Source organism: Brachycentrus maculatus, unplaced genomic scaffold (genome assembly GCF_059751285.1).
Source record: "Brachycentrus maculatus isolate JH-2025_06_01 unplaced genomic scaffold, ASM5975128v1 h1tg000117l, whole genome shotgun sequence".
NCBI classification, from domain to species: domain Eukaryota; kingdom Metazoa; phylum Arthropoda; class Insecta; order Trichoptera; family Brachycentridae; genus Brachycentrus; species Brachycentrus maculatus.
In genome coordinates, this window is record NW_028280870.1 from 539,726 (window position 1) to 566,669 (window position 26,944).

Genomic DNA, 26,944 nt, shown 5'->3' on the forward strand with positions numbered 1-26,944 from the left:
TATCATGCAAAGAAATCCATTGTCAGTTTGTCCTCGTACACGTTTTACCGGGAAACCTTATTTATTGTAAATTGTAAGATAAAGTTGTTTCTATTGCTTCCGTTTCTTTGCAATACTCCGATATCAAGAGCGCCCTTTTACCAACCCGCTGCGTGCATCGGTAAGGCCTCATGAGAAAACCTCGTCCGACATAAATTCCGGCTCGAAATGCAAATTCCGACCCTGCTCACCACGGTACAGCCTTCTGAAAAATCTTCGAAACCCGCAAAGCCTGCGCTACCTGTCACCATCCCATACAGTAAACGCTAGGAAAAATTAGACAAAACTCTATTTGTTAATGTGATGCGACGTCATCACAAGATGTCCCTCATCAAGTTTGAATATATTCAAGTTTTCAAAAAGAAAGATTTAAATTGGAAACAGAATGTGCGAAAGAAGGTATGCAGTTAACAAAAATTGATGAGGCAATGAAGCAAAAACATATTTTGATGTATAAACCTATCAATTTATATGAGGCCACATCAGAAGTGGAATAGATAAGTGGAACTTTGCATTTAAATTAACTAAAAAATAAGCCTTGCTGTAGTCCGTCATCTGAGATTATTTGGAATACTTATGACGCGAACGTACAATTTTCAGCAAAATATTGTCAAAAAAATTAATTAAATAAAATTAAGTTAAATGATACTTTCAATCAAAACGCAAATTATTATTAATTTAAGTTTTACTTGGTAAATACCACTGTTTCTCAAAATCTATTGTGACACGTGTTTCGATGCATTCCGCATAATTTTCTCGAAATATGTCCTAATAGATTGTAAGAAATAGTAGTATTTATCAAGTAAAATATAAATTAAAAATGGATATTTACAATATAATCAGAAAGTGGCTGCCGAATCAATTAATGATATCGCAGATTCAGCATTAGAATATGAAGACCCAGAGCTGCATTGTGTTACGAATGCATTTTTTATCCCTACTGCAGTACAGAGTATTATTACGAACAGGATTCTTTTAAAGTGATTCCAGTAAAGGTGTATTCAGTATTCTGTGACTTTGTAATGCACGGCAGATAGGAGAGGGGAGAGGGGATAGGGGGTGATTGCTACCAGGCTCTATCCTCTGAGTTATGAATGAAGTTGCTACAAGTGACGTCATGAGTACCAGCACGTTCCACGATCATACCTGCATTCTGATTTACCGTGTTCAGTGTTCTGCATGTTCAATCTATCTGAAATAACGGGGCCAGGAAAGACCAACCCTATCCAAGAAATAAAAATATTGTATTAGATTAGCAACGCTAAGCAAAGCGAAGTGCTGTTTAAAAAAAATTCACTAATATTTGAAATTCCAATTTTTGAAAGGGAGAGTTTTAAATTGGAAACAGAATGTGCAAAATAGGGTATTCAGTTGACAAAAATTGACGAGACAATTGGACATAAGGATCTATCGGATTTCGTGGTGTCTTATTAGGAAAATGTGACAAGACGAATGAGACAAATAAATGAGCTATGTGAAGGATTTTGATTGATGGATATAAACTAAATGTGTTATAAATCCTTGTTATAAGAGCCAAGAATTTTTTTCTAAGGCAACCAACAAAAAAAAAATAATAATAATAGTTTATTCTATTTAGCTTGACTAAACGGTGGGTTAAATACTTAGACACATTTTGTTTACAAAAATTTAGTTTATAAAATAAAACAGATAAAAATATTGTAAAACACAACGTATTCGTAGTTAATAAATAATATTGGAGAGATGATATGAGAAGATTAGCTAGCCAATGCTAGGTGTATTGCTGCCACGTGTCCAGCCTCCATCTTAGCAGTTTTATGACGAGGTTCGAGCACTCACATGTTGTGATGTTCTAGAAGCGAGAACTATTATCTAATTTAATATAAACGCTTCTGTGACTCACTTTACAAAAGGTTTATTATGGACTGCTGGCTAAACTTGCTATGTAAATACTAGCTGTCTTATCGTGTTTAAAAATAAATTTCAAAGGTTGTCCTTAGGAAAAACACTGAACAGCCGTAAATTATGTCAAATAATTGATTGCCGGTTGAGTGCGCACATAATTAAATTCCCACTACACAAGCTATTACGAGACATCAGGTCGCGCCGCCCAGGACGACCACTGCTGACAATTTGTCGGCAGTTCTCGACAGAACTTCAGAACGCGGATCTGACTTGGGAGGATGCAAAGGAGCTGGCAGTCGACAGAAAGGCTTGAAGACAGTTTGTAGACTCCATATGCTTCACATAGGGAGTGGGTATGGTTTAAATCAGTGATTCCCAAAGTGGTCTATATCGACCCCTAGGGGTCTATGACAACCTGCAAGGGGTCTACGTCAGCGAAAAAAAATTTGGAGGTCCATGAAATGAAAATGGGGGTCCACGATAGTGGATCTCAACAAATACATATACACTGATAATACCTATTTACTTACATCATACTATCTTACCAATCTTCCAACGAAAAAAAACAGACTGAACATCATTAGCCGAGGAGATTTAAGATTAACCCTTACAAAATTGACGCCAAATGTTGATAATTTATTATTAAAGCATCACGTTCATCCTTCTCACTAAAAATATTGAATTATTGCTTATGTTATTTTATGTTTATTTTATGTTACGTATATTTTACATAACAGATACAAAATTTTATTTTGAGTAGTTTTAATTTAAATTCAATCAATAAATGTATAAATTAACATGTGTTTTTACTTTAAGTTTTTAACACTAAACTTCACTACAGTTAGAAATTTACAGGAAATCAATATCAGGTAAGTAGGGGGTCTACCCAACACGGAAAAACATGGCAAGGGGTCTACGACACAAAAAAGTTTGGGGAACTCTGGTTTAAATAAATAAAATACACTAGGCTGAATACTAATTATGAATATAGCTTGCCCGGATTTATATATAAGATAGATTTATAATTGGTGTAGTTATTATTTGGTTTTCTTCACTTACTTCATCTGGATTCTTTCAAATAATTTTCATTCTTACATCTAAAAAACGTAGGACTGTTTACTTATATAAATTAGCTATCAAGTTATCACCGCGTCGATCTGACGTAATACCATATCATATGCACCATATCATACTGGGCGTAAATAGAGTTGAGAATCCAGGAACACCTTGTTTTGGATGTAAATTTGAGTAAAAATATAAATTTTCACCCCTGGAACGAGAGAAAGTCTCACAACCAATTTGGGATGCATTCTACATTTGACTATCTCGCTGAAATTCTCTCATTCAGCAAAGCTTTGGAGCAAATGGAATACTGCGATGGAGAGGCTGGAAGCTGGAATACACACCGTGCACACTACACGGCTGGCTAATGTACATTCATACATATATAATAATGAATATATACACTCGCATGAGCGCATATGAGCTCGGATGGCCCCCCACATGCAGCAGCGCTTGCGAAATTACCCATCGGGTGAAATAAGCCAAGTTAATAAAAGCGCAGGGTTAGTAGAAATGCCCATATAGAGAATTTAAATATACGGGACTGTCTTTTTTGAACGCGGTTGTGAAATAACACGATGCTGCATCCCTCGCATGTACTTTTGTCGTCCGATAAAAAAGCCTATAAGTGTTTAAATCCAGTGATCCCGAAAAATGAAAAAGAAAATATCACAAATGCTCTATATATCGAATGATGAAAGCGATGTTGTATCAAATACGCATGAAAGAGCACGTCTTTCAAGTGTTTTTAAGGATTAAAATTAAAATACAATAACCTATAATAATTTTTATTTCTGTCCTGCAGTGATTTTAAGAAAAAAGAAATCGATCTATCACTTTATATTTTCATTTTTATTATTAAGATTACATTTTTAGACGGTATTGCGAGATACATATACAGAGTATGAAAAGTGTTATCTTGATCGTCAATTACTCGAGAGAAAGGTGATCAGTCCTGCGCTTCACAAACTAGTCCTCGGCGAAATAAAATAAGTAACGAAAAAACACAAAAAAATATGTACCTATATATTTTTTGGCCACTTCGGAATCGAAACTGGGCCTCCGCCAAGATAGGCAAACGCGCTAACAAGAGTACTACGGACGTTCAATTTCAGCAATGAGAAACGATGAAAAAAGAGAAGAAAAAAGAGAAGAGTCCCATTTCATTAGAATTACAAAGTGTGCGGACAGGGAAGTGCCGACTGGCACAAGTCGAGTCCCCTCGTGTCGAGTGTAAAGTGCTGAATGCGTCTGGGTGCACCTACTCGAACACACATATAAAAACATCGTAAACGGCGTCGGTATAAAGTAAGCACTACCAGAAAGATAAAAAAGAACCTAAAACGTCAACTAATTGAGTAAATATTATACGACTCAGATACTGCTGCTCTCAAATTATACCCACAAAAAGCGTTTCGTTTTTAATCCAAATATTTAAGTGAATACAGTATATAGCAAACCACAATGATGTGGGGGTTAAAATGTGGTGTACAGGGTTGGAATACTTGATAGTGCAATAAAAAACAAACGTTTCCTCTATAGTCAAATGAATATTATGGTAACATTTTAACGATATTTTGTTCAGTTTCATGTATTTTATATTGACTTAAAATTTGGTAATTTTTTATATCTTACTAACTAACTAACCATCACGGGCTTCCTGGCAGGAGATATTTTATATATTCTACATTTTTTTCTGCATTATCACAGGATATGTTTATTGTGCATCAATATTTCACCAATGATTACAAAAATCTAACAAAATAATCAGTTTCATGCAATCCATTACTTCAATTGAAAAAAAAAACTACACCAAACAAAATTTTATGAAATTCAAGCTTCATTGTCCAATTAAAATAATGGCTCTGCACTCAATTTTATCAGTGTTTTATAATAAGCGTCCAATGACAGTTTTGTATCTCTCGCAAACATCACATGACAAATAACACAAGCGAACTTAAACACATAAAACATTGAGCAGTGAATCAGTGAAACAGTCCGATAGCGATTTATAATTCACGGGATACCCGTAGCCGTCGTTCAACGGCCAATCGAACGATGGCTTTCGGCGCATCTTCGTTCGTGAACGAGATTCACTCCAAACTAGGATTCACATCTCATGGTAAGTGTACCTGAACGGGTCGTTAAGATCCAGTCGTTCGGGAATGACCCACGTATAATTTTATTTGTACATAAAATTAACGAATATTTTTTATTTATTCTCTTATCCTCGTAGTAAAGTTAAGACAAAACACAAATGCAGGGTACAGAAAAAATTCTCGGTCAGAGTTAAAAGTCGAAAAATATTTGCAACAAACGTGCTTAACATGGCGGCTTTGTGATAACTGTAGTATCATAATTGTATCTTAATTTTTTTAAATAACCAAGATAAAATAATGGTTTAATTGAAGTTTAATATGTTTTATTTTATTTATTTTGCTACATTTTCAACCATCATGGTTTAAACTAAACCTAACCTATTTCACGATTATTCCCTATTTCACTTCATATTTTTTATTTTATTAAAATTAATAAAAAATATGAAGTATGAAAATATGAATAACTCATATTTTTATTATTATAAATTAAACGATTCAGTGGCATAATAATTTGAAGAAATTTTTCTTTATTTTTCTTAACATTAATATTGTTTTGCGTATGGAAGCAAGATGTATTCATTACCTAATACGAAAAAGAACTTATATTTTCAGGAGTGTGAGATTTTTTTTGTATCCCGTATCCGTATAAAGTTGGAATTAATAGGAAAATAATATGATAATGTTGGTAACGTAGGTATTTTGTATTACTTCGCAAGGAAATATTATACGAAAATATTTCCCACGAAAAATGGTAAACAGAAACGCCACACAAAGCGAGAAATTCGTCAGAGAAAAAAAAACATCTAGGAAAACATTCAGAGCGCAAAAAATCCACTGAATTCGTGAAACGTCTTCTTTGTGTTTGCGAATAAATTTACTTTGAAGTCAACAGGCCTTTCTTTTATAATGTATAACTACTTGGCAAAGCTTAGCTCGACTAGACCAACAAAAGGAGAACAACCGCGCCTCATACTGACATTCAAAGGAAATGCTGTTGGCTTGATGGACATTTGCTATAAGACCTTGGCTTTGGTGGATATCATACAATGTTTGAGAGATTTATAATCTAGAACAATGGTGATACTTTTGAATGACAAATTATCTTTTTATAGGTGCCCCAACTTGATATGAAATATCTATCGTTCCTCTTTATATGAACGAAGATGTAAGTCTGAGCATCCCAGAGCTTACGACCAAGCCTTTGGCATCTTCTTTCATATAAAAAGCAACAAGAGATATTTCATATCTGGTTAAAACACTTATAAATTGACATTTCATCCGTAGAGTGAATAATCTAGTATCTGATATGATAAATATTATTCATATTGATTAAATATCCGATGAAATTATTGAGATTGATTATTTAGTTACGTGTGATAGCAGAAACATTATTCAAAAAGGTAATTTATACATTATTTTACCCAAAATAATATGTTGTTTTATTTATTTAAGCGATATCAAGAAGTTTTAAAAATATATATGAATAAGAATATTCATTTTATTTTTTTAAATAACTGGTCGCAATTTACTTAAGGTAAGTGTAAAAAGGGCCGAATCTTTTTATTGTTAGGGACAAATATTATGGCTGCCTTCATAGTTAAAGCCTTTTGAACATGTTAAATAAAATTAACATCACGTCGCTGACGCTCATTTACAGTAGTTTCCATTTGTCACATCAAATCGGGATATGAATGCCGTAAACAGTAATAGTTTATTGAACGAGTCCAGGCATTAAACTATATTATGTTTTGTAAGTTGATATAACTCGACTAATATAATATATTCCGTTCCGTTGCGCGTAGTATTGTGATCTATTTCAGATCTACCCACTTTCATTATCCATTTCTGAATAACTCTTTTATTTTTCATTTCAGTTTTATGGGACAAAATTGGAGAAAGAACAGTATGTGATTTGAGATTAAGGATTTGGACACATCAAAAACCATATGAAGAAAAAAAATAGTATGTAAGAAGAAAAAGAAGCAATGGTTTAGGCGCTCGCATTGCATACCATACTCGGACAAGCTTGTGATAGCTACCAAGAAGGTGTGCGAGGGCAAGATATATAGAGTTCCATAAAATAAATAGGGTGTACATTTGTACAATATTATTTACTCGAAAACCTCGTACGTTCATGTATTATTCCCGCTCTTATTACAATATTGAGGCTTTCCCGGAAATAATAAACTGTGGAAGCCCATTCCAGCGCGGTGGCTCGCGAGGGAAGAAGAGTGTCATTAGTAATTCATGAAGGGTTTGTACTCGGTACGGAGCCACCATTCACGCAGCAGATAGCGGGTCAAGTGCCAGCAAGCTCGGAGATTGTACGAGGAATTGAATCATTTTAACGATCACTCACTCCATTATGTCTGGTAAATTGTCATTTGGAGTGTCGCTTTTGGAAATTAGAGGACTGTGTCATTCCGCTATCGAAGTTTATTGGGGAATAATGGCGTCGAAATGAGGCCAAAAAATACTTTGATCGGCATTGTTATTACGTTGGGTGTAAATACGTAAAAATTTAAAAAAATATCCCTTGTGTTATTTTTATTTTACATCTTTTGACTCCTACCCGCACTGAATGGTGCTTAGAGCACCGCGTCGGATTGACACGAGGTTTTACTTGATCGTTAATTGTATGAAAATGGTGATTGATCAGATGACGTAAAGTCAGGGTGAAGGAAATTATTGCAACATGGGATAGAAAAGGGAGGACGAATAGGAGAAGGAGTAGTAAAAGAAAAATAGCACCATAGGCTAGGGCGTTTGGCGAATAGATAATATTGAAACATGTAACCTTTGATCATATTTTACATTTTAAAATAAACGTTTTTATTCGTAAAAACAATTATTTTAAGTGATTTAACGATTACGACAATTCGTCATACATTCCAAAAAGTACTTATAACGAATATTTACAGGGATATTGACTTTTAATTTTTTTCACATCTTAAAAATATCTAAATACACAATTAATTACTGTACTATCAGACACCACGCTGAAAGAAAGATGTCGAATAAGGAAATACGGTAAAGATTGATTACCTAATTCATCACCTGATTTTATGTGTGTTTACTATAAATTTAGGATTAAAACAATGTATAATAATAACCTATATGCGAGAAAATAAAAATAAAACTTTTACGTAAAAGTATAACAAAACATTACAGAATAATTTACTAACGATACAATCTCTAGTAAAACAAGAACTCTAAAATATGAACCAAAGAGTCTCTCTTATTCCCTTTAGGAAAAATATAGACCGAAGGGTTTTCGGAACGAATTTAAAGTGCCGTGAAAATATGTTTTGCGATGATTTGAAATATAGAAGGAGCATTATCGAACAGACGGCAGAGACAGTGGTAGAGTGTAATACAGTACAGTGAGTGCCTCCTGCCTCCTGCCTACTGCCTACTGCCTACCGTGGAGTGGGTCCCGATCCCGTAATGGGGCAGCCGGAAGGGACGGAGCCCCTCGAGTGAGTAACGAGTGGGGATTGTTCCTGAAAAAATCCCCCTTTCAGGAAGTCCGTAGTGCCTCAGAACAGGTGGAATGGAAATTTTAAGTGTACATAAATAATCTTACGTACAGATAGATACTTAGAGTCAGCAAGATAACGAACAGCAATATAAATATATATTTGTAGACGCTGGATGTAAGTATGCAAGCAAATTTTAATTATGATATTGGTAGGAAGATACTCATTTTGCCTGACAAAATAACAAATGATACAAATACATAACAAACTAACTATCAAGTCGCTTCCCCGCAGTGGTAGTAGAGAGAATAGAATGCCACAACAATCTGTCTTTGCAAACAATCTGACCTGACCACATTCAAGTAATTGAAATACTTAATTACGCCAAGTTTTTCTCAGTCTTTCTCTGCTTGTATTACCAATTATGTTCGCCTCACAAATTTGTTTAACTGATTTTTCTTCACTTATTCTATTGATATGGCCTAATCATTTCAGCACATCTTTCTTAATTTTTATCGATAATGCTTATCACAACTTTGCATTCTTTCCTTATTTAACCATTCGAATATCCATCATACTGTATGATTAATTCATTGCATTCAGTCTACTTTCATCCTTTTTTTGCCAACTCCATGCGTCACTTGCATACATTAAGATATACATTAAAATCTTATTTAGTAATAATAATCTACAATATTGTATGTATTTATTTTTAATTTTAGTTAAAATTGGTAAATACCTCTATTTCTTAAAATCTATTGTGACACGTGTGTCATTGCATACCGCATATAATTACATTTTATTTATAATTTATATAACAACAAGACCAGGTCAGGAGTCGTAATAATCGTCGGGTATGTATAAGGAGATGCATGAATGTGGAGAAGGCGAAGAATGTTTGCAAAGACAGAGTGGTGTGGCGTTCGATTCTCTCTGCCTACCCCTGCGGGGAAGCGGGGTGATGGTTAGTTATTTAGTTTTTTAACAACAACAACAAAAATAATTTATAATTCAACAAATATTTATTTTACAGTTATTTCGGAAAACTCTTTAAAAAATATAAAGTAACATTTAAATTAGTTAATCATCGAAATGTGCAAAAGTGGCAATATTATTGCAATATTTTAATTATCTTACTCATCAAAATATAATTAGATTTCGTCATCATTCAAAACGATATACTTACGCATAAAATTTTATTGTGAAATAAATGTCCGAATAAAGGAATGGATTTTATGGTTGGATAAACATAATATCCAATATTGGCACCACAAGCGACTGGTTCTCTCAATAACCGTTAAAATAAACGATCCCGATCCTCGCGGAATCCCGGGGGATTGTGAAAACCTGTAGTCATCAAAACATCGTCTCTCTCCGTTCCTGGCCCCCGGAGACTACTTTGTCCAACAGCCAGCAGATCTAAGGACTCGGGATCACATCGATCAATCTTCATCCGGAGAAGCATGATGAATCAAGATATTAGCATCCATCATTCTACAGTATGGAACTAGAGTCCTGAGGATTTAACCCTTTCCACTCTGACCGTTTTTTCTCATAACTGATCAGCTACTCTGATCAAAAAAATGCGACGTTTTTCTACCATTAAAATAAATATTTTGGTTCCCTAATTTTGGGACACTCTGTCTGGCGATTCGTATGACCATGTTAATTCAGATTAACTGTATTTATCTAAAATATTTTTTGGTAAAATATACTTGGGCGATGAGAGGAATCAGTGATTAAAGTTATACTTGCGCCCGGCGCGCCAGACCAGACATTGTGGCCCACGGAGCTGCCTACTAGAATCATACGGGCCAGAATGTCTGGCCTCCAGAGTGGTAAGAGTTAAAGCAACTACCTATGAGTATAGTAAATCGTATTTACTATGCTTAGTCTGTATGCTGGTGAGGTAGTATTTTTGTTGTTGTTGTTTTGTTACATATTCATACTTTAATCGAAAGAAATAAAATATCTATTACGATTAAAATAATGGACCTCCGGTTTGATTTTGTTTTGACCATTGTTTCAATAGCAATATTTTGAGCGTATTTTTTTTTTATATACAAAAACCTTTTATTTATTTAATTTTTACTCGATAATTACTACTATTTTTACAAGTATATTACAACACATGTTTCGATGCATTCATCATCATTATCAAACACCGTATGCGTACCATGTATGGTGTTTGATAATAATGTTTAAATTAATAATGTTAAAACACGTGTCACAATAGATTTTAATAAATAGTAGTATTTACCTAGTAAAAGTAAATAAAAATGGGTAGATATTATTACCACAAAGTACCTGCCGAATCAATTGATCAAATGCTTGATTTAATTATTAAAATTTCAAAATTTGAGTAACATATGTAGTTATAAGTAATGGTTAAAAAATGGTGAATGTTACAAAGTGTATAAAAAGATCACTTAACCGACTATTATTATTAATATAAATCAAAACACGATTCTTGATTCTACTAGGTTAATATATTTTTGAAACATTATTTATATTATTAAAAGTAGATATGTAAAGGATTCCTACAAGTGAATGCAAAGTCAAATTGTATGATTATGCTAAATGGAATATGTATAATGTTTTGTAGCAAAACGTAAATATATTTTTACCATTGCAAATATTTAATATCGACTCACCATTGCTGAGGTACCCATAACGTAATATCAGAAATTATTGAAATCATACCTGAAACAAACAAAAAATATTAGAATATTAAGAATTAATAATTTTAACGATAACGTTAATTGCGAAATACAAATCATGACATAATAAATATTAATTATAAAGTAATTTACGAACTAGACTTTAAAAAAAATATATTAATTCTAAAATTACTTAACGCCCTCTTTGCAAAAAAATTAAATTAAAAATTAATAATTCAAAAGATTAATTGTGAAACGATCAGGTGACTTCAAAACTTTTAAAACTTCATTTGCTAGCGAGTTGATCTTCTCACATCATCCATCTCTAAAGAATTACGCTAAGTAACCATCAGGTCACTGCATTGCAGGGGTAGGCAGAGAGAATAGAACGTCACACCACTCAGTCATTCCAAACATTCTCAGCCTTTTCTACATTCCTTCATCTGATTATTCCGACTCCGATTATTTTATTATTTGAAATACTTGATCACGCCAAGTTCTCATCAGTCTTACTCTGGTCCTATTTCCAAATACATTTGCCACATAATTTCGTTCATTCGTTTCATTTATAAAAACCATTTCAAAACCTCTTTCTTAATTTTATCGATAGTGCTTAAAGGTAATGGAAGTAATTGAAAAATCAGTAGGCCCTAGGTAAAAAGGTTTAGAACTAGTATGTCCTAAATAGGATGCAAGATAAATAAAGGCTTGCTACGGGTTAAAAAGGGGTTTGGAATAAGGCCAGTGGTTACTGTGTACTTCGGTCGCGAGTACTACCAAAAAGAAAGCGAATATGTTGAAGTAATAAATGTGAACGATAAATCATCCGAGGCGAGAGGAGTATCCTTAAATGGGTATGCGGAGAGATTTGCACGTCTCAGGACTCTCTTATGTATAATAAATACGTGGGATAGTGAGTGTGGATCAGAGATACGAAGAAAATAAATCACTTTTACTATGTCTTATCTTCAAAGCAAGCAAGTCTTATAAAATGTATATTGAAAATGCACTTAAGATTCTGACGAACTTTCAATCACAGAAAAAGACCGCAAAATTAATGGTACCTACTCGAATAGTGAAATCTTCAAAATGCATGTCATTATTTGGTAACCGAGGACGCGTAGCAACATTCTGCGATTCCTACTAAAATCATAAAGGATCGCGAAGATGGAAACTAGCACTTTATTTTTATTTTTAAAAAAGATAAATATTTGTGTTTTTATTATTTACACAAATATTTCAATTTAATATTATTTCTGTGAGCCTAAGCGACTCATTATTAGAAAAAAATGTCAAATTGTGGTAGAGTGGGTTCGAACCCACTCTACCACAATTTGACATAAGAGTCCGCGACACTAACCACGGGACCACAACCCGACAACAAAACATTTTGACCAACCCGGTTTTTAAACCAACCCGCTTAACAAAATAAAAACAACTGTCAACTTTTATTGCTATGTTATGTTTACTTAAGGTAAAGTATGGATAAAAAATCTTTTTTTTTTTTGGTAGGGTCTTTTATTATTATTGAAAAGGTTAAATTAAGTAAATGATTAGACATTTTTGTCATCATAACAAGGAAGAAGAAGAATATGGAAGAGCTTTTGAGCGTATCTAAATATTTGTTTACAAATCTGGGTTTCTCTACTCAGGAGTTATTTTACATTTTCGACATCTCAACATAGATGAAGAATATAGAAGTCTGGATATTAAGGTCATAAACCCTGTAAATACCCAGATATCTATATTATGTTGATATGTCAAAAATGTAAAAATAAGTCCGAAACCCCTATTTGGAATACTTTAAATATTGTCAATAATTAGACCTTCAGTATTATCGAAGTGGATTCTTCACATATTTCAGGAATATTTCGCGTATTGCATATGTAAAAGGGGCATATAACATACGCTTCGGAGAGGAGGTGTTACTTCATACGCAAATTAACATATCATGCAAATGTTGCGTGTATGTACGTCTGCAACCCTTATACTATTATGCGCCATATTACTCCCTTCACTTCCAATTGACCTATATATTTAGGAACTACCCTTCCATCGCCGGAAAGGGTGGAATCTGGAAAAATGAAAACGTGAAGGTAGTCCGCTCTCAATGCAAAAAATGTAGAGACTATGAGGATAATATTCGTAGAAGATATTATCTAATTAGTCGAGATGGTTGAGATCTCTTGTCGAAGAAATAGGATTTAGAAATATGGAAAACGATGGACTCATTGGATGATATTCAAAATAAAAACAGTTCTTTAATTATTTTCTCGCGCTTCATATACACTATTGACAGGCTTTCAACGCGACTATAATTGTTACTATTATTGTTTTTCAAAACAACAACAAAAAACAAAACCAAAACAAATTAAACGAATCCACACGGACGTTTTCTGACTATCTTAAACCCTATAATACCCAGACTTTCATATGTATCTTCATCTTTGTTCAGATATCGAAATCAATGTAGGTTTTTAAGCAAATCTGGTCAGAATACTTTACGAATCATCTGAAAAAATAGTACACTTTAAAGCTATCCAAGGCACTCCAAAGATCAATCTTTAAAATGTGTGCACTGTGTATATTTTTTTTATACATCAAACCTAAATTTATCTTCAACAGACTTATTAAAACAATTCGATTGGCTATCCAAGGCACTCCAAAGATCAATCTTTAAAATGTGTGCACTGTGTATATTTTTTTTATATATCAAACCTAAATTTATCTTCAACAGACTTATTAAAACAATTCGATTAGCTCTCCAAGGCACTCCAAAGATCAATCTTTAAAATGTGTGCACTGTGTATATTTTTTTAAAATATCAAACTTAAATTTATCTTCAACAGACTTATTAAAACAATTCGATTTTTACCAAACTGGCATTTACAAGTCACTCTATGTGTATCTACACATAGAGTGACAAAGCAATAAGATAATAGTAAATGATGAGGTACAACAGTAGATATATATAATTCAGAAGATTAGTAATGAGAAATAATGACGTCACCACCCTCCGGTGAAAGTAGTGGGGGGAGGGTGCCTGTCACCTGTCATCCGTTTTGAAGAGCCACAAGTAAGTAATGATATTACGCACTCAGCGCGATAACTGACGAGATCATAATACTGTTACCTACACCTACTATATTTTCCTGTTCCTCCTAATGTAGAGTTTATTAAATTGGATAGGTTTATTAAATTGCCAAAATGATTGTCTCGAAATTGATCCTATAAATTTACATGTTCATTCATTAGGTGTCGGAATTTTCAAGTCAAAAATTTATATTTTTCGATTTTTCGGAAACGTATCCTTAGGTTGATACTGGGCAAACTGAAATTGTAAATGTGTAGTACGTTCGATTTTCTATAAATCTTTCGTGTAATTTTGCTTAATTTACTTTTTCCGTTAAACTAAAAGTTGTGGAATATACAAAAAAATAACTATTTATACAATCGATATGAGAATGACAGAGGAAATCTGAAAGTAGAAGATTAATGAATAGTTTAATTTTTATTTTAAATGTCCTTCATATTTTTCAAATGGAGAAAAAACATTTAGGTTTTACCTAAAAAGATCTGTTGCACAGTAAAAAGTTCAATAAGTTGCTTCTATTTTAATACATTTTACTATATTTTTAAACTTTAAAAACGATCTCCTAAAAAATCGAGTATTTTGATATATGACGTTGTTGAAAGGAGTAAGCGATGTGTTCTAGAGTTTATAAACAAAATATGCTGACGCAAAAAACGTAAATGAATAAAAAATCAAAAACGTTAATAAATAAAGGTTACAAACGTTACGTAGGTAGGTAGATTGGAGACAACGAGTAACATAATAGAAGTATGATTACATTGATATATATGATTTGCTTTGATTACGAAATTAACTCGTGATTTACGATGTTTGCTCCACTCAATTTCCCATGAAACATCAGCGTTAGTACCGGCGCGATCCCTCTCATCCCTCATCCTCGCGCGGGAATCTCCTTCCGACGTTGCCGCATCTGTCTGAAGGTGCCTGGGCCCGTGGGCGGGGGCCCTAAGTAATATTTATGCCCCGGCAAGAGCAATAAATACTTGCAATAACCAGACGAGTTGTGCGCCGCGGGACTAGCGGGGCAACGCGCGCGGCGTGCGGCGTGCGGCGTGCACCCCGACTTGAGGCAAGGGTGGAAGTTCTGATTACACTCTTATGTAGGCCATAGTTCTCAGAATTTACAATGAGCGAATATACATCATTTTGTTTTTACACGGTGTGTGTACATTCCAGAGATGAAGTGAATATTTCAGAATAACCTATCCTATGGAAGCGTGAATTCTTTATGTAAAACAAAACAACAAAAAAAAACTTTACGTACATGTGTATAATAACTTCATTTTGTGCATTGAAGGAATCGTTAACTTGGTTGAATGTTAATATAACACTCTCCTTATATATATACATATATATATATATATATATATATATATATATATATATATATATATATATATATATATTTTTTTTTACAAAAACATATTTTATTAATACAAAATAGTTGGTAAATATACAATACATTTCTTATCTAATGTTTCTAGCTCTCTAATAAAGTATGTACTTGTGTTTATAGAGGAAAGTTCCATTTACTATTATTATTTTTCTTATTATTAATTCATTGTTCATTTTGTGTTATACCACTAAAAAACACTACTTCATGACTTATGTCTACTCATGTCGACTTATGAGGCACTACGCCTATAGTAAATAAAAATATTAGGTATTACATTTTAACATCTCAACAAAGATGAAGAATAACATGGAAGTCTGGGTATTTACAAGGCAAAACAAAATTATAAGGCATTACAAAATGTAAAAATAACTCTTATTTGGAGAAACCCAGATTTGTGGAGTATTTGAACATATAAAATGTTGAGAATAATATTATTATTCAATAGCTGATAGTATTAAATGCAGATTTTTTCATTAAATCAGTAGATGCTGGAGAAGGGGCTTATAAAAAAACACATATTTTAATATATTTTAAATGCAACCTACATAAAAACTTGTATCGTTAAAATAATTGATTAATTTATTGCCTTATAAAAGGGGTTATAGATAATGTTCAATGAACTTTATGAATAAAATAGATGGAATTCTTCATATTAACTAGTCGATGGCAGAGGCTTATATATTTCAAAATTTATTCTACATTATTTGTTTCAAGAGATATTGAAAAAAAAACGGGCATCGTAGTTTGCAAAATATGCGATAAATATTTTAATATTATGAAGACTACAGTATTCAAAAATATATATTTATCAAAAGCCGAATAAAACGAATTCACACAGAATTTTAATTGTGTCACTTGGACAGCCGTCAAAATGACGGAGTTGGTCCTTTCAGTGCTAAGTGCAGGTATTAATTTTTAATGTAGTCATTAATTTTCGTTATTCTCTGTTGCAGGTATTTAAAAGAATCTCTAAACAAAAAACTAACTAACTAACTAACCAGCACGCCGCTTCCCCGCAGGGGTAGGCAGAGAGAATAGAGCGCCACACCACTCTGTCCTTGCAAACATTCTTCGCCTCTTCCACGTTCATGCATCTCCTCATACATACCCGCCGATTATTACGACTCCTAACCTGACCACTTTCAAGTATTTGGCACACCTGATCGTGCCATGTTTTTCTCGGTCTTCCTCTGCTTCTTTTCCCACTAACATTCGCCTCATAAATTTGTTTTACCGTTCTTTCCTCACTCATTCGTTCTACATGTCCAAACCATCTCAACACACCTTTCTTAATTTTATCGATAGTCAAAAGGGACGGGTCGAAATGCAACGTATAAGGTACGTGAGAAAGCGTCGTTTATCGAGTCAAAGCCTTGGGGAACATCTCTCTGTAGGTACACCGTAGTGAACTATTTAGGGGTAAAATATTAAATTTGCTAATCAGAAGCTCAACTTTCGCGGTAATCGCTTCATGTTAGGCGGTAACGTGCACATGCATTAATCAAAGTTTCTAGAAACGCGACGTTATGGAAATTCCGTCAACTTGGTGCTAAACCGTCGTTTGAATGGGTTAATATCGTTGTACTACAAAATAAGTAGATAGGTGTTTCTGCCACAACCTGCATAATATTGTTGATCATAAAAATATATAAAAAATATACATAAAAGAAGGAGAAAAATCACTGTAAGGGTAATTATTTAAATATGTAGTCATACATATTTTACAATAAGAATTTAATTATCTACAACATTTTTGGGTGTGTGCAAATCCTTGTTCACAAATCCGGGTTTCTCTATATCTATATTGATATGTCAAAATGTAAAAATATGATTATTTCTACATTCACTGTTATTATAACTACTTTATTATATATATCCAATGACTTTGTAACAATAATTGACAAAAAAACATCATGCCTAGAGAAAATAAGGCCCGGAAGAAGTTTTGAGAAACCAACAAACAAATACACTCGTAAACTGACAGAGAAGATGTTCGACTACATATTATTTCGACTGTCCGTTTTTTTTTAAATTTTCGCCCAATCCTTTCCTTTTTTCAACGGGATTGATAGCTTTGTGCACGTGTAAAATTCACCATTCCACCCATGATTGATAATCACACTTCTCAAATTTCGAAAGCAATTTAATTCAATTGAAACCCTCTTTCACATGCTAGTTTCACAGCATCATGAATGGTCGAGTTGAGAAGTTTTTTGATTAGCAGAGACGTTTATAAAACGTTTGTAAGATTCTTCCCGAATTATTTTACGTACAAGAAGACGCTTAAAAACATTTTTATTTGTATTTTAAAAGCATTGTTAACTTTGTAGTATGGTAATATAACACTCTCCTTATCATTCACCGTACATTTCGTGTAATACCACAATACTATTTTTTTGTAATGTTGTTCTCTTTCTCTCTTTCAAATTTTATTTTTGTATAAATGTCATACCGTAACATTTTAATCTACATTTGACCTGATGATGGAATAATTATTCCGAAACCGGCAGTCGCGAAGTAGTGTTTTTTAAAAGTGATATAAGTGAAAAGTGCAAAGTGAACGATGAATGATAAAGAGTGTTACATATTTTTTTTTATTATTTATTAATTAAACTTACATTTTATTCACAATATTTTGAGTGTGCCTAAATAAATACAATATTTGCCGATGAACTTGTACTTAGCCCGAGAATCATTAGCTCTTGATGGTAGGGCTGTAAGTATTTGTGTGATTAGATATTATGATACGCCGAGAGGAGGGTAGAAGTGCACAGGGGTGGAAAACTAAAGCACAGCCCCTAATGCAGTTCCGTACGTATTAGTGAATCCGAAGTTTACAATGAGATTACCAAACTTGCTATGAACAGGTGTTACCGAACCGAATATCCCAGCTGTGAAATTTTGGTTCGAAATTTTGAATCTATGATATAAAACAGCAAGTGTTTAGCATAAAATAGCAGTTTCCCTTAAATGTCTAATATAAAGTACCAGTCATTATACAAGCTCATACTATCGACGATTTTTATTTATTTATTTTACTAAACAGTAAGAAATAACGCATTTACATGAACCATATTATACTGGTTATGAAAAAATTATATTTTCGGGAAAATAGGCAATTCCATATTTATGTCGACGACTGACCAATATTAATGAAATTTAGCGAACACCATTAAAGACCCAGTAAAAACACTTCATAGATTGTACTAATTCCTCTCATCTCAGTAGCATTATTTTATAATACATTTTATCAAAGTTTCACGTAATTAATTAATTGATCAATTTATTAACTTACTTACTTATAACCCTTATCCGCACCCAATGGTGCATAGGGCACTGCATCGAATTGACGCAGTGTTATCATGATCATTACTTACACGAAGGCAAGGTGATCACTCGTGCGTTTCAGGAATCAGTCCAGGGTAATATTAAATAAATATTACAGTGTAAAATCAATAATATTTATTTTCACCCCCCCTGGTAATCGAACCCGGGACCTCCAGCACGGTAGCTAAACAAGCTGACCATTACACCACGGAGGCGGACAAATAACAATTTATTAACAGTTAAACAAAACGTACATTAATCAACGAAAATGTTTGAAATGGAATGGGTATGTACATTAGTACGCAAGAATTAGGGGGCCTGATTTGTAACGTGGAATACGAAAATGTAGGATTTACTACATGGGAATTGGGAACAAGTCCCTGAATAAATGGTAAACTTGCATGCAGATTTACATACTTAAGGGCTAATTGGACGGGGCCTAGTTCAACCCTTCAATAACTATTTGTAGCCACTAGAAAATTAAGGGTTCAGAACAAAATTGGAACAAATACGTGAAAACAAAAGAAGTTTATAAAGACTTTGATTTAAAATACTATATTTTTATTTAAAGTCTTCATTCAACGGTGCGGCATAAAAATGCATTTGGAATCAAAACAGCAATTGATCTAAATTAAATTTCGAGAAACTGATACATGACTTGTACAGCAAAGATGTATAATTTATGTTAATAATAATAAAATTGGATAACTTATATAGCGCCATTTTCGTAAAAAAATACCTCAAGGGCGCTTCACTGTGAATGAATTGGGGAAAATATTATGGTGGAAATGTTATCATCTGCCATTTTTTTCCTGTCGTAAAAAGAACGCTTTGGATTTCTTGTCATTATTTTGATGAAGATGATTTTGAATAGAATTACCAATCCTGTTAAAGATGCAACTTTTTAAATCATCCTTAAATAAACCGTAATAAGTGTAAAAAGAGGCGCCGTGGCGTAGTTGGGTAGACGCTCGACTGCGAAACTGGCGCAGCGGGTTATTCCTTTAAAAAATCATTACTATATTAACTCTGATCCTAGTTGTCCATAAAATCTACTATTTTTTAAACTACTTTCACGAAATACTCTACGAAATGTTTTTTTGGGTATGCAGTTCATTTAGGATGGATAAGAAACCTTTATTAAAAAATGCTAAATAGAAAAATACGACGGAAAAAAAAAGTACCTACCCCATTTCGAAATAAATGGTTTACTATAACGGCAACACTTTGCTCGCATAAAGAAAAATATCGAAATCCGACTAGATAAATATGACATGAACTGCCCTCCATTTACCTTCGTACCTACACAAGTCGCAATTTAGATAAGATGGTTGTTTGGATACATAATATTATAAAACATGGGTTTCTCTCGGAAAAAGGGTCGACGCTGAAAGCGGAAATAGAGCCGTAAGAAAAGTATGATCCGGGCGAAAGATTAAAAAGAGTTTTCCTTTAAATAAGGTAGTTTTAATAACGAAGACGGACGGTTAAACGAAGACTCTTTTATTTCCCTGTTGAGGGATAGCCGTAAAGGGCTCGTTTATCAAATGAAGTAAAAATGTAACATTTAATCTATTTAAAGACAGAAATTTAAAAATGACACATCAAAGACATCCTTAGAGTGTACACAATTTATTTATTTGGCTGACAACTTTTTTTTATGTCATTTTTTTGATGTTATAAATGTGATCTGAATTAAAATGTTAAAATAAACAAACCGATTTATTTTTATCAAACATAAAATTGCTTATGAAATCAAATATGAAATTATGAAATCGTTTGTAAGAATTTAGAGTCGTCAAAACAATCGGAAAACATATTTCGATTTTCCCCGTTACCCATAACATAATTTTTAATTTAAGTTTTACTTGATAAATATCACAATTTACTCGGTGAAGTAAAATATAAATTTGAAATGGGTAGATAATACGACAAAGTGACTGCTGAATCAATCAATGAGATTGTTAATATTCATTTGACTATAGAATAAACGTTTCTTTTTATTGTTATCAAGTAATCCAACCCTACACAAAGGCTATACACCACATTTGAACCCCCAATTTGTTAAAATATGTGTAATATTGTAAATACAACTTTTGGGCTAAAAAGCCTTTTATTTAAGCTAAAAACAAAAAAGTTTTTTTTAAATTGCAACTAACAAAAAGTAAAATAAAAGCTACAAACGCAAATTAGTTGCGCTTCATACAATCGAAGCGTATAATAGCGGGGATACGGGTAGCTAGCATTAACCCCAAACGGCCGTCATACTAATAGCAAACTGAAAGATAATATATAAATCCTCGTCGAAACTTCGTTGGAAGGTCCGATTTTTAACATATCGGTGATATATGGTATAGATCCTTTATCGCAGGGAATTTCGAGATCATACACGCACAAGGAAACCATCGCATTAAATATTCAACAGTCTCCCTCGCGTTATTCTGTTAAGAGGGATTACTTGACCTCAAAATGTTCGAATATCAAAAATATGAAAACAAAGTTCAGTGAAGGTTTGTTTGTTTTTATTTTATTTTAAGAAAAAACAGGTGTTTGTTAATGTAGTATTTTTCTTTGATCCATTACAAAGCAAGTCTCGGGAGAATTTAAAAGCATTTTTTCAACGTTTATATTGAAACAATTTTCAACATTTTGAGTGTGTCCAAGTACTTGTTTACAAATCTGGATTATGTTTAATACTTGTTCAAAAATGTTACACGTGTGTAAAGTGATCGCTAAACCAGCCCACGATGGTCGAAAGCCCTGTAAATACCCAGACTTATATACCCAAATTCTTCTTCATCTATATTGAGATGTTAAATAATGTGAAAAAAATTCGTTTGATCAATGAATTTTTATAATGCGCTTCCGGAAATATGTTATTACGATTTTTTTCATTGCTTGATCATCCTGAGAAATCAACGAATAAAATTATTCGTTATGGGCATGAAAAACGCTTCAAATACACATTCGTACATATAATAATTTCAGAGATCAACCCACACATCTATTCTCTCTTTAAATGTTAAGATATTATTTAACAATCAATCAATCAATCCGGAATATATTTTCTTTATTTTTGTGTAATAAAATACAATAATAATTTCAGATAATTAATAAAGCGCAATATTCGTAAAATACTACCTCAAGGGCGTTTCACTGTGATTAAATTTTGAGAAAGGAATTTGTGGAAATGATTTCAGAAACCAATAGCGTTTTTAGACACTTATTAGACTGATTTTCACAGTTGGGCTAAAACTTACTCGGGATATGGGCGTAGTTTATTTTTTCATTATGTAAGAATCGGTAGATATTTTTTGTATATAAATTTCAGCAAAATCAAGATTTACAAAATTTGTGTCCGACCCATCATGACGTATGGAATCGAAAGAAGAGCGGACACCGTCGCCACAAAAAAACGCGCTTAGAGTGTAAGAAATGAAGACTCTAAGAAGCATATCAGGCAAGAGTCTTCGAGATAGAATAAGAAACGCACGGATCAGGGAAATATGCGAGATCGAAGATGTCGTTAGGTGGGGAAGGCAACGAAGGAGACAATGGTGTGCGCATGTGAGGAGAATGGAACCATCCAGACTCCCAGACATCGCACTGTACGGCCAACCCCATGGTAGACGACTCCCGGGCAGACCACCAAAGAGATGGGTCGATAGCTAGGAATCGACATCGCAGGAGGCTAATCCCTCTTAAAAACAGATCACAAGGCCTGCAAAAAGATGAAGAAGAAAAAGAAGAAGAAGAAGAAATATCAGCAATAAAGGTCCAAAATACTTGCCTTCGCGGAAATATCTTGACTATAACGTCTTCTACCAACACATACAGAAATATAATACAAGAATGTTGGTAATAATATTGTACCTAGAAATAAGGGAGTGTATATAGTAGAAAGGTAGGAGAAGTCAGTTTTGATAAACACAAAGGATTAGTTCGAAACGGTAGAGGTAACCGTACAACATTATTAAACAAGTTTGTGGGAGTTTAAGCTTTGTAAAATAATATATGGGTTAAGCCATTGCAAAGGATTAAACTTATTGAAGTTTTCCAACATCAGAAGAGGCCGGGTTAGACAAATAAAACAAGAAAGAAAGATCTCGAGGAAGATTCTTAGATCCGACTGACACATAATTTACTAGGGAATATGAAACATAAGGAAATAAAACAAAATATCCCCATTACGATATGGAAAACTTCAATTTGAAAAAATGCGACTATTTCTATTACGAAAATTGTACTTTACAATCCATAGCTCGTTTTTCATGTCTGGATTTTTTTTATTTATAAAAGAATTGAGATGATTTGGACATGTGGAGCAGATGGGTGACGAAAGAATGATTTAGATAAAACCTAAGCCAAGAATGACGACCAAATAAATCAGAACTTGAAATCTGGCCGTGTAAAAAGTCTACGTAACCGGAGGGCATGTTTGAATAGACGTATGGACATAGAAGGAAGCTAGGATTGTTAGGACAAAACGTGGTATTCCATCCTCTATGCTTACCTCTACGGAAGATGGTGTGTTGGCTGAAGTAGTAGTAAATAATTAAAATACAAATATTTTGTATTGGAGCATATTTGACGTACCTTGGGATAACTTTTTTAGTAAAAATTAAAAATACAGGATGTTTTTTATTCTTCAAAATACAGTCTTATTTTTCTTTCTCTAAAATTTAAAACACGCCTTGATTATTAAGCTGTTACTCATAAATATGTATGTATATTAACATTTTGAGAAGCTTAAAATATTTAAGTAAGTTTACAAATCTGTAAAATCGTTTACCTTCGTGGCAGTATTTTCCGATGTATTTACTAAATAGATTCAGAATATATAAATATTTACGGCAAGGAGAGTACAGACGCATCAGATTGGAGAGCTTAGTGATTTCGCTAGTATTGTGGGACGTATCTGACGGTGGAGAATTAGGTTGGTAGAAAAGTTACAAAACCAATTCAAAGAGCCGATATTTTCCGAGAAACGCGAAAAGAAAACACACAATAGGAAAAAATACAAAACAATCTGCAAACGTAAGGGGTGCAAAGTTCGGAGCTTTCAATACAAACACCGTTAATGAAATATCGCGCAATCCCATAAGTTGAGAACGCTATCGAAGCTTATCTTCATCCACTTCATACTTTTTACCCACTTCTTTCGCCATCTTTCGACATATTCATAAGGTATTATTATTTAACTTTATTGAACGTAAAAATAATTGGATTTAATTTATTTGAATAGGACTGAGAAAACCATAATTTTATAGTTTAAAAACGGAAAAAAACGACTAAATGTTGCTTTTACTATCGTATTATCGTCGTATGCGTAGCGAATACGGAGTGGACGTATTCGTTGCGCAATGCTCAATAAAAGCAACATTTAGGAATTTTTTCCTGTTTTTTAAATCACATTTTCATATGGTGTACGGAGTACGTGGAAGTTTTTGGTATCGTAAGGGAAGGGTAATTAGCTGTAACCTAACTATGAGTATTTCAATGTTTTAGAATTAGTACATAAACCCTGAGGATGGATGGTTCTTGTCGAAAAGTGGTTAAAATAAAGTTGTTTTATTTTAAAAAGATATAGATAAAACCTTTGCAGAAATAAATTCCTTATCATAAACAATAAACATATATATTGTTGATATCTCAATAGAAACGAAGACATTGTGACAGGAATATTAATATCTAGGCATTAACAGACCTTTAGACCTGTCGTTGGGTAGTTTAATTGATCACTTTATACACTGTTATATTTACGATTCTACTCATGGCTTTATCCGTTTTTTTTTTTACTAAAGTTGTATGTATAGGTACATGCAACAGTAGAAAGCAAATTATTGCATAGCAAGAACATAAAATGTGATTTTCATATTCACACTTTCCTTTCCCCTTCACGGCTGATATTCGAAATTATAATAGATATGACAATATACGACAATATACGACAATATACGGGGGTTAATATTAAGACGCTCATAAAGTACAAATTACATCGGACGATATTTATTGTACAATATAGCAAAACCGCTTCCTTATTCATTGAAATAAAAGGAATCTTTTCATAAATTGCTCTATATAACTTACACTGGCGATATCAAGATGTCACGATATGTCGGGACGTTATTGGCACATCGGGAGATACCGAGTGAACTACGTACTCAGTACAAGCCGTCCCGAGCGGGACACTTGAATGACAATTTGCTGTCAAAAGGCGAAACGGTGCAAAACACACTTATTTTTCTTCACAACATATTGAGCGTATCCAAATACTTGTTTACAAATCTGGGTTTTCTCCATTGGGAAATTATTTTTATAGTTTTTTTTTACATCTCAAAGAAGAAGAATATGGAAGTCTGGGCATTTACCCGTCATTGGCTGGTTATCATTTTAAACGCGTGCAATATTCATCATTCTACCCATGATTGACAACCACACTACTGTAATTTTGGAACTCCTAGATATATCAAATCTCATGACACAGTACATATGAGTTCACAACAGCCATCTATGTTGGATTGAGAAAGCTTTAATTTAGCAGAGACCCTTTTATTTGGATGTATGCATGATCCGAAACCCGCATTATTTTTACAAACTGGGAAAAGCCTAAAAACATGATGCAGCTTATAATTTACAAAACCAGTTATTAAGGTTTGTGAAAAAACACAATATTTATTTAAATTATTTTACATTTTTTATTTATTTTTTATTATTGGAAAACCGACAGAATATTTAACAAAAATAATATAATATAATAAAAAAAAATCCAATTAAACGTTTTCACTTAAGTAATCTAAAGATAAAAATAAACTGTCATGTACATAAAAGTATAACTATATAATAAACTTACCTACATTAAATGTTGTTATCGAATAATAGAAATTTTCTTTTTTAACTAGTCAAATAGTTTTCTTAAGATTATATGAACAGTCAATTAATGTATTAATCCCGTGGGATATAATTTACGTTGCCGTTAAAGTAAAAGATAAGAAACGTTGATTTACTCTCTCGCGTCTCGTGAGACGCGATAAAACGTATATAACTATTTCTAAATCAATCAGGAACAGCAACTTTTCAGGCTAATTTAACACAACTAATTAGTATATCTCGCCACAACGCCGAGCCGCCATGTCTGCATCGCGGGCTAAACTTTTTAATGGGCAATTAGTCTGTTTTATAATATCTACAATGGCCATCTCGCAACCGCAGCCCGCGAACAGGGCGGGAAAAGCGAAAAAAGAGCTTTCCGCCTCGAGATAAGGGTGGTTCTAGATTTGTGAGAAAATTAACCCGAGGTGATGAACGGAATCACTAGAAAAACTACACGATAATCACTTTAAATACAATGATAAGAAAAAAAACTTATTTTGACATGGTGCCTCTAACACGCGGGAAAATCTACAGTGAAATTATTACCTCACATTTTCGGTGATTATTTTCTCAGTAAATAAGTCGGGATTTCTGAATAACAAATATGACACGAAAGATATATAAAAAGCAGATTAGAGCTCATAAATCCCCAAATAAAAGGGAATCCCTTTGAGGTCTTCGCGCGAGACTGGAATATACGTAATGCTCACAACATTCCCGAAATAAAACGCGAAAGCTAGCTAGCTACAAATTGCTTATGAATTTCTTCAAAGAAAGAATATTAAGACCACATTGATTCGGAGATCACGAAATGCTTTTGTGGGAATCTCTCATCTTCGGAAGGATAGTCACATTGTTCAGAAGTGGTATCTGGTGGAGGTCTGAGTAGGGGGCCGCTGGAACCGCTGGAACCGCCGACCCCCCGTCACAGCGATAGGGGTTCGCTTTGACCAAAGGGCCGTTACTAATGCTAATGGTAGTGACGTCACCAATGCGGAAATGGGAAAATGGAATCTCTGGCCAGAAAGGAA

The 26,944-nt window shown here is 33.4% G+C and overlaps 1 protein-coding gene across 2 annotated transcripts in view; it reads right to left on the reverse strand.

The window, feature by feature from the left end:
• The window catches only part of Sdc (Syndecan), a 329,248-nt gene that overhangs the window by 91,518 nt on the left and 210,786 nt on the right, over positions 1-26,944 (reverse strand). The window lies entirely within an intron of this gene.